Source organism: Sinohyriopsis cumingii, unplaced genomic scaffold, assembly GCF_028554795.1.
Source record: "Sinohyriopsis cumingii isolate HCF-2022 unplaced genomic scaffold, ASM2855479v2 utg001870l, whole genome shotgun sequence".
NCBI classification, from domain to species: Eukaryota; Metazoa; Mollusca; class Bivalvia; order Unionida; family Unionidae; genus Sinohyriopsis; species Sinohyriopsis cumingii.
In genome coordinates, this window is record NW_028316076.1 from 473,764 (window position 1) to 490,847 (window position 17,084).

Sequence of the window (17,084 nt, forward strand, 5' to 3'; positions counted from 1 at the left end):
AGAGAGTCTCATCCCCCAGGCTTTTATGTACTCACGGACTACTTTTAAATTTAGCCACTCAAGGTGTAGGACTAACTAGTCCTTAACAACCTGACGGAAAGGCTTTAAACATGAGTGGGAATAGTCTCACCACACACTCATTTTTCTTAGTTGGTTTGAAATGCCTCAGGTGTCAACCCGAGCAGTATGTAAAGCCCGCTACGATTGGTCGGTAGCGATGACGTCACATTATTACACATGGGCGTGTGGCAGGTGGAAATCGTTCCACATTCTGTCACGTGTACGATGTCCCAGCATGGTAAAGGAGGAAAAAAGGTGCTCAGCAAACCAGCAATAGATGTTAAGTACTCCCCAAAACGCCAGCCCGTACTTATTTCAAATCAAGTCGTGTCAGTAAAAAAGAAGACGTGTACGACATCGAAGGCATTTTCAAACGCAGAACCTGTAAAGTGGGCAAACGATGTGTCAAAGCAGTCAAAGTACGTTGGAAAGTATATCCACCCAGTTTTGATTCTTGGATCGACGCTTCGCAAGTCATCGACTATAAAAAGAAATGACCATCATGCCCTTTCACACAGATTCAGCTACTGCGATCACTCCTTCACCCAGTTCTTCTCTGCAAGATTTGCAAAAACAACCCTTGTGGGTGTGGTGTGGAGAACGTGTGCCTAAAACTCAAATCGTCTTTTTCTGCCAAATTTTCGTGGTGTATTGTATCATCGGGGCAGCCATTGCCAATTTGAGTTTGCAACAAGGAGACAAACAATTGTGGACCATTTTAATAAGCAGTTGCATCGGTTACCTGCTTCCCAATCCCTTCCTGAAATTCTCCTCGAACGGATAAGAACGGGAATCTTGCGTCCAGTGTCAGTCACCACTCTAACAACAACAACAACAGCAACAACCCCATTTTGGGCGGAGACACTCCTCTGACTTCCAGTAACCCCTCGGACAGTCACAGAACTCTGGAGTTATGAACAAAAACAACCAATTTTACTTAACCTTACCCAGTGACAGTTCTACAGAGGTGTTTCCCAACAACACTTTTTGTGCTGTTACACGGTCAAGTTATCTCAAACCATCCATTTAGATCACGAAGCCCATTGGGAAGTGGCTTTGGTGGAAATTATTCAATCAACACAAATCAAAAACAACACCGAAAAGCAAAACACTTTCGAGGTGGAAATCCTGAATGCCCAATTGGAAGAAGAAATCAATAAAATCGGGTTTTTAGGGGACACAAGACCAGCCAGCAATCCAGCCTTCATTATCTACACCTTGAAAATTCCTTCAGGTTATTATTTTAGTGGTGAACATTTGGTGGACACTATTGCGGACAGGTTCAACTTAGCCTTTGGCAAAGCACTGAACAGAGCCAAAAAAAAGTATGAAGATTGAGTACCATAAAGTGGCTCATCGTCTCATGATCAAATTTCAAGATACGGACACATTGTCCCTCAGGTTCAATGGTAGTTTGTTTGAAAGTTTGAGTGGACATGCAGAAATGTTCGCAAATAATTTGAGCCCCAAGATCAACAGTAATATGGATTTTACAGAGCTTTTGGAAACCCGGTAGAACTGAACCAAGGACTGAATTTGATCGTTGTGTATTCCGATGTGGTGGAGTACAACGTGGTGGGACACACCTCCGTACCGTAACCGCGTGTCATTCCTTTCAAAGTTGATAGTGCGACGACCAGCGACCAGGAAGTTGGAAACACCTATCACGTAAACCGCGAATTTGTACATCTTCATTATTTGCCCGTGAGTATGTCGTATTTGGACACTGTCAACATTGCTATAAAAGGAGATCTGGGACAAAATATTCCATTCACCAAAGGGAAAGTTACAGTGAAACTCCATTTTCGAAAACGGTTCTCTAACGAATTGTAAGTCAAGACAGCGACGATGGACATTTTGACCCTATACAATCCGGCCAGATTCGAGTGGACATTCAGTTTGCAGAAAATCTAAGCGCAGATAATATGGTGAACGTCATCCCGTATGCTGAATTTGACAATACGATAGAAATCAACAGTTTGAGGGAAGTCATTCTAGACTATTAGAAGTCATGGAAAACTTGTATCAATGTTTATATAGTAGGGATTCTTTGGACATGGAATGTGAAGATCCTGAGGAAGGAAAACCCCAAGACAAAGACGAAGAAGTCACCATGATGAAGTCTAGATGGCCAGAACAAGAAGCCCATTTAGTTTCCTGTTATGCTATAGTCTTGGCAGAAAAAAATGAAGGAATTGATCAAGAAAGATTGCTATGGATGTCGCAACGATCATCCCAGTCAAATTCAACACGATAAATGCTTGATGTTGAGTCAAGAAGAAAAATTGGACGAATATCTGGACGAAGCTTGGAGTCTCATCTCTAACAAAGACATGTTGCAACAGTGGTATAAAGGCTTGCGTGAACATTATTTTCCTCCATTAACAACTCAAGAGATCCATCGCATCGAAGCTCTCTTGGATCAGAGTTGGGAGACGAGACGAAGAAACGGTTACTTGTCAGACATTTTCAAGCAAAAATTCAGGATCGAATTGATCACTTATCATTACCTGTGAAGATGAAAAAAAACATGGATACCTGGGAACTTTATTACCTTTTGAACCACAGCTCGTACACGGCTTCTTGGAATCCTGTCGTATGTGCCAAAGATGAACTCCCGCATCGCAAACCTCAAGACCATCAAGCTTATGTGATCAACACGGACGACAGTCATCTCCCAGGAACCCATTGGGTAGCCGTCTACTTTCCTCAAGAAGGATGTGTGGAATATTTTGATTCGTATGGATTGCCTCCTTTGGAAGACGATGTCATTGACTTTATGAGAAGAAATGCTCAGATCACCCGATTCAATAATGTGAAATTACAAGGCACAGATTCCTTGGTGTGTGGACAATAGTGTGTCTATTTTCTGCATCATCGCAGCCTGGGCTATTCCTTAAAACATTTAGTGACTCATTTTGATCCTCGTTCTTCTTCTAGAAACGATGTGAAAGTAGATAAATGGTTTTGTGACCATTATACTGGTCTTTTGTCTCAAGCTAGGAAACGTAGTGTCCATCAATGGCCTAATGATTTCCAACAGTGGAAATCACAATTTCATTCATAACCTTGTCAGCCCTGTCCAAAATAATGTGTTAGTTGAGAACAAATGTTTGTGATTTGAAACAAAATGTTTGATGTTATATTGTTTAATTATTGTTAGTGTTAAGTGATGTTGTGTTTTGAAGAAAGAAAAAATGCCTTTGTGATTTGTTTGGCTATAGGTATCCTGATTCATGCTCTTTGACTTCTTACTATCCCTCTCATGACACTCATTGAAAGTTCCGACTCGAAAACCGTGTAGGGATGTTTTCCTTCGCGTCCGCGCTTTGACCATAAAACGGGGAAGTCTCCAGTCTGCCCATCCATTGTCGACTCATCTTCCTACGAAGATGTGCTCCAGACTAGCTAAGTTGAACGAAGCCGATGTGAATTTGCATAGGTCATGATAAGTCTGATATCGCGACCTGAAGAGATAGACAATGTGAGAATGTTGAAAGTCACCAAAGACCTGAAAGAAGAGCTTTTCAAGGAGGAAATCAAGAAGGAGAAAGACAAATGGGCGGAGAAGTACAGACTTCATAAAAAGCAGAGAGAGCAGCAACAGCAGCAACAGCAGCAGCAGCATGAACCTGACAGAGGCTTTGTCGACTGTGTATCGATGCCAAAGAGTTCTTCTTCTCTTTCCGAAGAAGCAGACCTCATCCTGTGAGAAAGCCTGTCGTCAGAGGAGGCCACCATCTTATAACCTAAAAGATCGCCATAGCTTCAAGTTCACAAAAAAAGATAAAAACAAAAAAAAACGTTTCAGGGCTACCCCATACTCTCGAAAAGAAATAACATTCCATTGCCTATGATATGTTAGTCAGTTAGAAAAAAAACAACAGAAGTGAGTCTATAAGCACATGATTTCTTTATCTTGGTTAGAAAGTGTGACTCTAAGCCCTACGTTTCCGTCGCCTATCAAACTTTTTAAAATAGTGATGGTCAGTAAAAAGTGAGTGAGTGTTTCTTTTAGGTCTGTGCAGTTTGTTTTGTTTTTTTTTGGGGGGGGTTGGTGATAATATGGATAATGTAAGTTCGGGCAAAACGAAATTAAAATAATTAGACACAGAACTCGGTGTGGAGGGAAAAAATACACGCAACAGCAGCGGGAGCAAGAAATGCAGACCCAGAAGTTAGCGCTCCACCCACCTCGAGACCACAAATAACATCTAGTCAACAGCCGACTATACCTAACAAACAACCTACCCCGGAAAGAGTGGTGGCAGAACAAAGGGCCAATTATGTTAGACAAACAGTGTGGCAAACTCAGACTGAGTTATCGGAGGGACTACGTTCTTCTCTAGCAGCAGAGGGGGCGAATCGGACAACTTTTTCGACAAAATTTGATTGAGGTTTTAAAACGACAAATAGAGCCTTCCTTCGAAATCTCACTTTTCAAACAAAAAAAAATAAAGGCTCCGTTTGGCAAATGGAGCCTTAGTGTTTTTTGCTCGAAAACGCTATATTTCGCGACAACATCCCGTTGGTGTTTTCCCGTGGTAATCATCGGGCGTCCCGCGTTGATGTCATCGCCCCCTCTGCTGCTATGATCTTACAAACAGAGTGATCACTAACTCCTCCTCTTGCAGATCAATTAGGTTATTTGACTGATCGGTAAGTCTAAAATTAATTCTCGTTAAAAACCGATCATGGCATCGCATATAGACCGGATTAATCGGACTCTCAATGATCAAAAATCCCGGAGGGGCTGTTGGTGAAAATGAATAAAGGATATACCCCTGTTGAGCTTGATTTGATTGCTTGGTATCCACCTGGTAACTCCCTTCGATAACATCACACACCAGATTGATTGCTATCACCGATGCAATATTTACGTTGTATGGAGCAATATGCCTACCACCATCTCCGTTATCGTATCTGAGGATAGTTGATGGGGGGGCGTCCGCGGGTGGATTCTTAGGCCATCCTAGTATGGTTCTTATTGAACTGTTATAAATATCAACCATATACCCCGGTGTGCTTATTTCAATCGTCGACGATAACGTCGGTTCATGAACCGTAATAGCGATTTTTGATTCTTTTCCTGTGATCGATTTTATCCTGCGTTGAAATTCCTTATTGATTTGTTCTATTTGGTATGACCCAGTTGGTATTGTAACCTCCTCCCAGTCTGGGGTCCCATCGGGTTTATTTGTCCGTGCAAAAACCAGCGAGTTATTAGGTTGTTGTCCGTTAAATGCGTCCGCTCGAATATTAGGCCAACTGTGATATACTCGCAATTTTGCCAGCGCTATTTCCTTTACTGGAACCGGTGATGGAAAGTTTACACTGAATTCGGGTTTCGTTGATGTTATCGATATCATATTTGTTTGTACCGGAGTGGTATTCTCCGCGATCCGCTGAAGTAATTGAGACCCTTCGGGGTTCAGCGACATTATTATTATTCGTTGTTTTTAGTGTCTAATTTTAACAACCAGGTGGTTTCGGCTTCCAGTTGAAAATCCTCGATTTTTGACATCGCGGAGCTATATAACTGGACCATCGTGGAGAATTCAACATCGGATACGAACAAATTATCAATTGATAACGAGATCAACCCGGATAATTTCGAGTACGCGTCGGATACTATTTGATGTTTTACTGTATACTCGTTGAGTTTTTTCTGAAAACACGATGATATCTTCCTAGTGATTGCGTTGGCGACTCCAGCAATTGTTGTCATCGCGGAGATAGCGATTGGAACAGCGATCGGGGCTATCGTGGTCACCGTGGATAAAATAACACCGGTACCGGCTACTATGCCCGACACCGAGTACACGACCGCGTCGATGGCGGTTATTTTTCTGCGGTATTTTTTTATTTTTGCACGGTATTGTTCGGAAAGCGTTTTCAAATTCGCGGAGAATTCTTTTGCGGTATCGAATCGATATTGATGTGACGTCGGTGATACCTCTGATTCAATTACCCTGGTGGTCATTTTATTTTAAAAGAGCTAGTGTTTTTAATTACTTAGATTCGCCGCAAATTCCACATACCATGTAATGTTTGCCCGGGCTAGATTTCTATCAACGGCATAAATTGTAAACTGTTCAGTTGCGTTCCTGTCTATAATTGTTGATATTGTATTGTTAAACCCGGATGAACTCGACGATAATATATTAAACTGCATCATTGAAACCAGTGTCAATCGATAAATGCCTTTAACAGTTGCGGTAATATTTACTGTATTCTGTGTAGGAGTCCAATCGAATGATCCATGCCGAATTGTGTATACTGTGTTGATGATGTTCTCATGAGGGATTTTTATTTTTTCGAATTGCTCTGCTACTCTCGGTAGTCCGTCTTTAATCGCTTCAACATCAGTTTTAATCGTTCCTATTTCCTGTATATGCGTGTCCACATCTTTTTTGTTCGCTGCAACCCTAGTAATGAGTGTATTTATTTCCTGTATATGCGTGTCTATACTTTTTTTGTTCGCTATAACATTAATTTTGAGTACTTCTATTTCCCCTTCATGCACGTCTATACTTTTTTTGCTCGCTATAGCATTAGTGTTAATTGTTTCTATTCTCTGTCCATGCGCGTCTACATTATTTATGATCGTTACAACATTAGTTTTGATTGTTTCTATTTCCCGTGTATTCTCGGTCATACTTTTTTTGTTCGCCGCAACATCAAGTTTGATTGTTCCTATTTCATATGTATGCACGTCTATGCTTTTTTTGTTCGCTGCAACATCAGTTTTGATTAATCCTATTCCCCGCCAATACGCGTCTACATTTTTTTTGTTCGCTTCAACATCAGTTTTGATTGTTCCTATTTCCTGTGTATACGCGTCCACACTCTTTTTGTTCGCTTCAATATCAGTTTTGATTGTTCCTATTTCTTGTGTATGCGTGTCCATATTATTTATGATCGTTGTAACATCAGTTTTGATTGTTTCTATTTTCCGTCCATGCGAGTCCATATTATTTATGATCGTTGCAACATTAGCGCCGATTATTTCTATTTCCCGTTCATGCGAGTCTACACTCTTTTTGTTCGTTGCAACATCAGTTTTGATTGTTTCTATTTCCTGTCTATACGCAGTGATATCATTTATAGTTATTGTGATCTCATCCGGCTTGGTATTTTTTTTACCAAAGAATTTATCAAAGTTGTCATCGATCCTGTTAACATTTTTTCGTAACGAGGTAAATTGGCCCGGCAGCGTCATAAGATCCGAAATAGCATTTGTTATTATTACAAAATTCGGTTCGGTTGCCGTCGGGGGTCCCCGAAAAAAACTATTGACAATGTCTCGCATTTCGCTGACGTGCGTTATCATCGACCTGAACTGTTCTTCATGAAAGTTAAATTCACCACGTAAACCCTTTAACGAATTTGACATGGTTATATAATTGTCGCCAAGTGTACTTATTTTTCCATTTATTGTCAAGATGGATTCACCCGGTTTGAGTCGTCCGTCGCCGGTATACAACGCGATAGTGCCCTCGGCGGCATCACGCTGTCGTATTAAAACGTCATTCAGCGACACATTACTGGATTTCAATTTACCCTGGCGGTCTTGAAATACAACTATTTCGCCCGGGTCAACACTTGTTAAATTCAACATATCAGCGATTTCATCCTCAATTAGTTTTTTTATGTCGGCGGCGGCCGTTTCCGTGGATTCTTTCAGCGCCGAAACCGGTCGTCCCCAAATATCAATCATTATTATCTAATGTAATTGTCTCTAAATTTCCCACTAGTGTATTCGTTTACAACCACATGAGGTGGTTTCCGCGATGATGAAATCGCCGCGAGTACGTTCAATACCTCACGGCCACATATCGGTGGGTCACTTAATCGCTGTGTTGGCAGCGTGGAATAAAAAACCCGGGCCGAACACGCCCGGGCTGAACACGCCCGGATATACCGCATGAACTCTTTCGGCGGGGCTAACCCGTATGAATCAAAATAGACGATCGCACGCGGATCAATCGCGTATGCAACCCAATGAGTTCCCGCTCCGGAGGACCCATCGAGGTTAATTATGCCGGTTTCAATATTCCTTGGTGCCGCCGGTAATTGATCCCTCATAAAAACACCTCTGAAGTTTTTTATCGCTAGCGCGTTTGCGGCGTCTATTAAATCAAAATTAGACATTGGAGTCATTGACCCCCGAGTCAATAAACGGTTCCCGGTAGTCTTAGACCCTTTCCCGAGTACCATGAATACGGGGTTCCCGGTAGTCTTAGACCCTTTCCGGCCACGGGTCGTTTTTTTTTTGTAGCCTTTCCCGGTTGCCTTCTTCAATGCCATCCCCGCCGCGGTACCAACGGCCCCCAACGCCGCCGCCTTAGCCACTGCTGGTGCGGCCGCGGCAATCAATGCCGGAATCGCAGCTAACAGCGGAAATATCCCACCGGTCTTTTCCATGTTTTTAATTGCTGCGGCTGAAAAATCTATTTGAACACCCTTTTTATTCTTCATCGCATCATTGAAATGTTTTATTTGACGCGCCGTCAACGATATCTTATGATTACCACCTGCCATCTGTGACGGCTTCAGCGTTATTGTGGTCCCGCATTGTTTAGCCGACTTTGATCGTAATTTCTTGACTTGACCATCAGTCAACTCTACACTGACGACACTATACGACATTTTATTGTAAACGCGTTTTGTGCTTTCAATTACATGTTTTCCACTGGCGCATCAACGATTCTCATTCGTCCACCAACGCCTTCTAGCAGCATTGATTTATCGCTGAGAATGACAGCAACCGCTCTATAATTGGCACCAGCCGGGGCTATACGAGCTCGGAAGTGTATATCAACGACGGATTGTCTCGTTAAATCAAGATGTTCCAACGAAAAGTAATAAATCGGATACAGGTTTTTAAAATCAAGTTGTGATATTTGCAAACCAGTGTCGACGTTTTGATCACGACCCATATATGACAGCAATCGATGATACACACGTGCGATATGGTTGTCGCCGTAATTAAGCTGTATATCCTCGGATGGTTCCTGTTGTCCGTTTATTCTCAGCGAAACATCCCTGACTCCTAATTGATCAAATATCATATGGCTGTGTTCTTGACTGCCCAATCGTTCCCTATTCTGTAGCGCTATGAATATATGACGCGGGGCTGAAACACCCTGTTTTGACGCCAAGTGCCATGTAAACGTATCGGCGACGTTATCCTCTTTAGCATCAGTTGTTACCGCTAGCCAACTCAACAACGATTTCCCTCCCTGTTCCATAAATGCTAACAATCGTGCTTCCGTGGTAACTGATGGAGTCAGCACCGGCATCCACAATGCCATTTTAGTTAAAACGACTTTACCGGCAGCGACGCCAGCAGCACGCCATATTGCATTGTTATCATCGCCCCTTCGCGTCAGCGCGATTGTATGCTTGGTCCCATAGATAACCTTCCTGACATTTCTGCAGAATCCAAATATGTGATGGAGTGGAATCGCGCATGAAAACTGTCGGCGTGGCCCTTGCAACATTCCTACTCGTGTTGCGAATCCCATATTGTAATTATCGTTAAGACTTTTTGTAACAGTGAAATCAGCGTCCGGTTTTGCTCTGCGGTCTGGATTGGCTGCTTCAGCCTGTGGGTCAGTTGCGATATCTTTTTTCGCCAGCACGTTGATGTACTGAATATGGTCAGCGTTATTGGTGGTGTCCTTCGCAAACATCATAGATGGGCCCGCCGATCTTGTATAATCATCCGAGTATCTCGCTAACCCAATTATCGTCGTTGCAACATCAACCTCGCGTTCTATTGATTCAATTTCTCGCCCGTCAATAAGATATCTGGCGCTCTCAAATAACGCCATGATACCGTTGTTGACGAAGCCAACTCGAACACGATGGTCATCTGCGTATGGTGCATTATCGGCGGCATTTGTCACGAGTTCTCCCTCGATTTCGATAAACGCTTCACACGGCAGAAAGTATTTACTGGTATCTTGGACTTGAAGTTCAATTCGCGATCGTAGGTCGGGTTGCGCTGCATGATAAGAATAATATTGATAATCACGGACAGAATCATCCCTGTGCACTGGGGCGTCCATATCAAACGCGGGATCAGCGGTACGCGCAAACATTTTATTATTTATCATGTTGATGTTTTCAATTGCGATTTTTTCGTCGTAAATTCTTTGAATTTAAACCACTTCCCGCTATCGCGTTCATGAGCGCGTTGGTTGCCGCATCGGCGGATGGCTCAGCCATTGATGGCTTCGTCGCCAACGACTGAGTCGTCGCCAACGACTCTAATTTTTCTTCCACGGCGTTATTTATTACTTTACTGACATTTGCAGGCATCACTGTCGTTGATGGCATTACCGGTGGTTTCTGTTTTTTTCTCTTGGATTTCACCAATGACATTAGTTTGTCCCGCGCGGCTGAAAGCGCCTTTCCGGCAACATCTCCAATAGCACTAATTCCCTTATCACGAATAACATCAATAGCCTTCATCCCTAATTGTTTGGCTAACGGCGCTACTTTTGGAGCCATTCTTGTAAATAACCCCGCAATGGTGCTACCGAGACCATCTCCATAGTACGCGCGGTAAACAGGCAATCGCGAGTTTACCACGTAGACGAGTACTGGTTTATCATGGTTGTAGTGTATGATCATCCTTATTAAAAACACCAGTTTTCCAATTAGTGATTGTGATCACCAGTGATTGTGATCACCAGTGATTGTGATCACCAGTGATTGATTACCCCCCCCCCCCACCGAATCAAAAACCGGAATAAATTTTATCAAAATTTCCTTGGGTTTTTACCCTCGATAAAAATCCGGTTTTTTTCTGGTTTTTTCTTGATTTTTAGTCATTTTTGGTCGTTTTTTGTTGCCTATAGTCGTTTTTTCCTCGATTTTTCAGAAAAACATCGATTTTCTCTAAATGATTTCCTTGGGTTTTTGCCCTCAAAAAATGGTCAAAAACAGTCAAAAAATGGCCAAAAACAGTCAAAAAATGGCCAAAAACAGTCAAAAAACGGTCAAAAACAGTCAAAAAACGGTTAAAAATTAACAAAAACGATAATTTTATAATTTTATAATTTTATAATTTTTTTTAATCATCCACGAGTTCGTCTATGAGCGTTCGATATGCATTAATGTCCATAATACCGCCTGCAAATAACCGCTTGCAAATATCAGCGGCTTCATTGATTATTTCCGGAGAGTTATTTCCGGCTCGTTTTCCTCCAATTAGTACCTCTAGCCGTGATATATCACTGAGAACACTACCAGGACAGGTAACGCCGTAGGATTCTTTACCAACAGGGTATCCTTTTCCTTTTTTTGGTGTTATACTCTTAACTTCCTTGTGGAATTCATCGTAATCGGGATCACCACGATGTGGTAATGCTTCTTTATGTTTACTCGCTAAATACACTATTCTTGCCCAGTCCTTTAACGACTTTATATTTTTCTCGTAACCGCTATTGATATGCTTCTTATCTCGTATGCTCTTAGCAAAATTGTTGGCAGCAAAATTAATTAATTCTTCCCTGCTGCTGAAGCCTCTAATTTCATCTATTGTGCTCTTCTTGAGTACAATACGGGGTATATTCCCCTCTTTTTCTTCCGGTATTTCTTCTTCTGGTATTTCCTCTTCTGGTATTTCTTCTTCCGGTTCTTTCGCAGTAGCACCTAGTTCTTCTTCATCGGCCATTGTAACATAGGGTTCTTGTGGTTCGGTTATAGCGAGTGGTGGCGGCCTCCGTGTTGTAGCAGCCGCTATTTTTGCAGGAAGTGTTTCTAAAGACCTTTTTGTTTGTTCGGTCTGAGCCGCTATCTTTTCAAGCGCACCAAGAACGGGTACAGTTGCCGCCGTAACATCTTTGGTCGCTTTAGTTACCGGGGCAAAGAGTTGTTCGCTTCCAACAGTAAAATCGGTTTGTAGTTGCTGCCGCGTTTGAAGTTGTTCTCGGACCCTGTCTCGTAACGGTATAAACTTTTTAAGCGCTGCTAGCCGCTCTCTGGCTAGCCGAGTAGTAAGTGATTCGCCTACCATTATTGCAATTGCGAAGCAATTTCTAATTTCTCGCCGGAGTTTTCGTCTATAATCCTTCTAATGTTTTTGATCTTACTAGAAATCTCCCGGCGTCGTTCATAAACACGTCCGAGTTTTTTTCGTATTATTTCAACGGCAGTAAATAGTCCAATGAATGCATTTGCGTCATTGTGGTACAAGTTTTCATTAATCGTATGTTGTAATCGTTTTATAAAAAAGTACTCGCGGGCCAGGGTAAAACGCCCCCGTTTCGACTGTTCGTTAATAATCTCATAATCGGATAATATTTTTTCACTGTCGAGACCATCAGATAATTCAATTCCTTGATTTTTTAATTTTGAAATCTCAGTTAATATATTATTGATGTCTTCGATATTCATTATTCTTATAAAACATCTTGTTTTTAAATAAAAAAAAATGAAAACCCCGTGTATCAATTCCAAGGTGTTCATACTTTGTTTTCTTCCGGAACGGACAATTTATTGTCAGCGCCGGTGGCCTTGTCAGCGCCATAGGCGCCGGTGACTTCGTCACTCGCTGATATTTACATATGAAAATCGAATTCTGTGTCCGGTCCTTTTTGAGATCGCTGTTTGATATACTCGTTCTGCAACAAATCGTACTGAGGCCCTACAAATGTCGAAATATTTTCCTGCCGCATGCATGGAGTGAAATGTTTTTTCCTCGTGCGTTGATGTATTAAACGATTTGACACCTCTTGCTTGATTTGAACACTTACCAGTTTGGCCTTTTTTAATATTTTCGCTCTGAGAGATAGCTTGCAGATTACACAGTCTGTTATCTTGACAATTAGAATTAATGTGATCAATAACGAGGCCATCTTTGATCAATCCGTTAAACGCTTCATATACCACCCTGTGAACAAAATACGTCTTCTTTCCAGCACTAAATTGCAAATACCCCCGATTATTCACGGTACCAACCGGCTTCTTCAGTTTGCGGTTTCTAACAATGCCGTCGCGAGATGCCTCGTAACTGACGAGCACAGGATGCGGCTGAAATTCTTGGTCCATTTGTATAATAATACTATTTGTCTAATTTATTATTTGGTTTAATTATAAATCTTTCAACGTAGTCTTGGGGGGTTTTGATGACGAAGTCTGCGGTAGGGTCAATGACGGCGTTTTTAATTCGCTTGTCATAATAGCGTTTTAGTTCCCTGTATCGCTTTCCGCCACAATTAATACATAACTGTGATTTTCCTCTTACACCGACGTGGCAAACCAAGCACGGGAGAGGGCCAAGAGAACCATTACGAACGCTTTGTAAATGGTATCCGCAGAATTCACCTCTACATGATTTATTGCACGGGGTTGTCGACCCAATCATCAACCATTTGCAGTGATTCATTATACTATATTCTTTCATTTAAATACTTGTTTTAATTATATGGATGAGTTTGAGAGATTGGCAGCAATTAAGCCCCGGAAAAATATTAAATTCAATCTCGATAGAGTCCTCAAGGACACACCAAAAGCGTTAATAAACGATAAAACCCTGTTGAATAAAATACGCGATTGTATCAATGAATTCAAGCGTGATGGCGCATCTCACAGTTGGTCAACATTTCGAATTGATGGTGTTGTTGATGCTACCATGAACGACAACCGCGCAGCAATGATAATATCACAACTTGACGGTAAAAGATATTTCTTCAGAGTAAAATTCATTGTCCGGGTGAAATCAGGCGATTGGATCATACGTGATAAATTTGAACCGGTTCTCAGCGACAAGAAAACAGTCATTGTCAGCCGCGACTCCAAGCCGGGGTTGTTAACCGGAATTGATAGACCATACTATGAACGAGCGTATCCTGAAACAGCAGTTGTTTATGGAATATACCCGTTAAATAAGAAACCTGATATCGGAAAACTGAAACCGATGAAACAGTCAACCGGGATAAATTGTGTAGCAGAACGAATAATAGAGCATTTTACAAATGCGTGTCGAGGAAACAAATTGACTGATTTACGACGTAGCAAAATCAACCAGTGGGAACTAACCGTAAAAGAGCGTGGAGCGACCATCAGCGACATAGCGAGATTAGAAACATCGCTGAGATTTCCAATAACCGTTACAACGATAACCGGTGAAGTATTATACGAATCAAAGTATAAATCGAAGGGAACCCCAATCAAAATTATTGATCATAACGAACACGCATGGACGCCCGCGATCACAATATTTCCACGGGATAGAACAGTAAAGTATATACCCGAAGAATTCCTGGGAGAACAATTCTCCAAGGATGGTTTTCTCGCGGAGAGGAAACTATTTGATGCTATTGCTTGTTTGTGTAAATACGACCCTGTATCAGTGTGGTTACTTCGCAGCGCTGAAAACGATGCGGATACCTTTGATCAGTTTGTAAGACCAAATGGCGAATTATATCGCACTGAAGCGTTTCACAACAGGATGAAAAAAACCGCCATGGAATTTGAAGAGCATGATGAACAACTGCTAACAAATTGTTTTACGATTCCATCGGTTGTAGCTCATGTTGCAGCAAGGAAAAATGCGTGGAGACCAACGCGCAAGGAATTTTTACCAGATGTACAATCCAGTTGTTTGGAATACTATCACGGTGGACTATGGAACACTGAATACAACCGCGACGCTATGATTTCCGTTGATATGGTTGCCTGTTATCCAGCGAGTTTTCTCGGGTATGGATCCGCCGCTGAGTATTTCAAACGATTTGGACACCCCAGACATGAAATGACTCGTGTTGCTATTAATGGACCACTGCCTGATTTTGATTTAACCGGATTCGCTCGCATAGTATCATTTGAATTCGCGGCAGGACTCCATCGCTGTTGCTATATTTGGATCGGTAGACACATGGCTGAAAAGAAGTGGCTGCCAATAGCGCTGCTACGGTATATGATTGATTGTAGCATGCTAGTTTCGTTGATTGTCAGTGACGCGATTATATCATACCGGGTGCAGACTGAAGTCTGGTTACCAGAACCGGAGCGTCTAGACAGTATAATTGATGAATCCAGAAAACACATTGATGCCGACGAGGAATATATCATCGAATGGTCCAGGAGGATATTCAACCAACGAAACCACGAGGCAAAAGATCTCGGTAGAAGAATAATTGGTAAGTTTACACAAGGTGGAAAAAACTGCGATTACAAACGATATTGCTCACGGCTGATTATAGATGACGCAGAATATGATTTCGTAATCAAGGACGCAGTGGCGAAAAATAGATACGTGAACTGCAAAACAGCTTTCTTGTCCAATGGAACAAAGTTGGGTACAGTTGTTTCCTACAGCGATGGAGACAGCCCCGCGTATCCACATTTGAGGGCGTCTATGCTGGGTTACGCCGCTATCAATTTATTCTCGATGATAAATAGATTCCCCGATACCGCGGTTAGAGTAGCCGTTGATTCATTTTATATTGACGTAGCGTATAAGGGAAACGTAACCGAGTTTACTAGTCCGGACGAGAGTTGGGGTACATGGAGAATTAAAGAAGAAATACGACGCGATTATTCCCCGTCAGCAAATGTCATCGTTGAGAACAATTACCTACGCGGTAATAATTTATCAGAATGGTCTAATGCACCATTGTGTTCTGATCCAATTTGTAGACACAAGACGGTTTATTTAAGCGGCTGTGGCGGGTCAGGAAAGACGACTCGGGCAATTGAATTATTTCGAACGCGGGTAAGTATAATCGTGCTTACACCGACCCATAGACTAACGCGAGAGATAAAACAACGAAATGTTGACGCCGTTACTTATCACAGCTTTTTTCGATACAGCGGCGGTGAGTGGACTCCTGATCGAATGGGTGAAAAATTTATTCCCGACATTATCATCTGGGATGAAATATGTACTGTTTCGTTAGATGTTTTGCAAATGTTTCTTGAGTGGTTGCTGCGCGCGAATACAGCGGTGATCATGTGTGGCGACCATGGCCAACCACCACCATTTGTCGGCGAGGGCCCACATGATTGGTTAAAGGGTTTTGTGGACTATTATGAAGAAACCGATACTGATTACCGAGCACTTGATGAACAACTGCGCGAGGTTAAAAAACTAATCAGATTACAGCCGGATAGAATTCAATGTGAAATAATCCGCGAGGTGATTCCGGAAACGCCGTTAAATGAATTCTGGGAAACATGGAGACCAAACGATTTAATTGTAGCGAGCAGAAAGATAGTCAGAGACACACTTCAGCGGAGGTTGTTTGCGTTGCATAAGGAAAAGTTTCCAACGCGCCCAGTGCCGTTGTGTTATAGACCCGCTGACACACGGCGGCAGAACATTGAAGTTGAAATCCCGGGCCCGACGGCGTCAGGGACAAAAAAACAAATTCTCGTGCTGAATGATATCGTGCTCGTTGATATCAGCGTCGTCGAGGACGCGCTACGTGCTGATAAATCCCCGTGGACGCTAGGATACGCAACAACAATACATTCCTCCCAGGGACTAACCATCACGGACACAATTGTTTGGATGGTTGATAATCGCATCGAATGGTCGAATCTAGTCTATCTTGCGGTGTCCCGAGTACGAAGGATAAATCAGCTTCGAAGAATTGTTGTTGACGGAGCCGGTGACGGAGTCACTGACGAAGCCGGCGACAAAGTCACCATCGATGCAAGCGTCATTGATAGAAAACTCTCGGGTTACCGCCAACAGGATAAAAAAAAACAGCGGCGTTTTGATATTGATGCCGAATTAATAATCTCGCTACGACAACAACAGAATAATCACTGCGCGAGTTGCAATTGTATAATGAGTTGGCGTTATTCGGATAAAGACACTCGCCAATTTACCGTGGATAGGATCGATAACAGTCTCGGTCATGTCAAAAACAATGTGAGGTTGACCTGTCTTGAGTGCAATAGACGCAACGGCGCTAGTTAAGACCACGTGGGGGCAATTGAGTATCGTTAGGTATCACTTGTAGTTGCTCGCGTGTAAATCCGCGCTGAGGAGCAGTTGA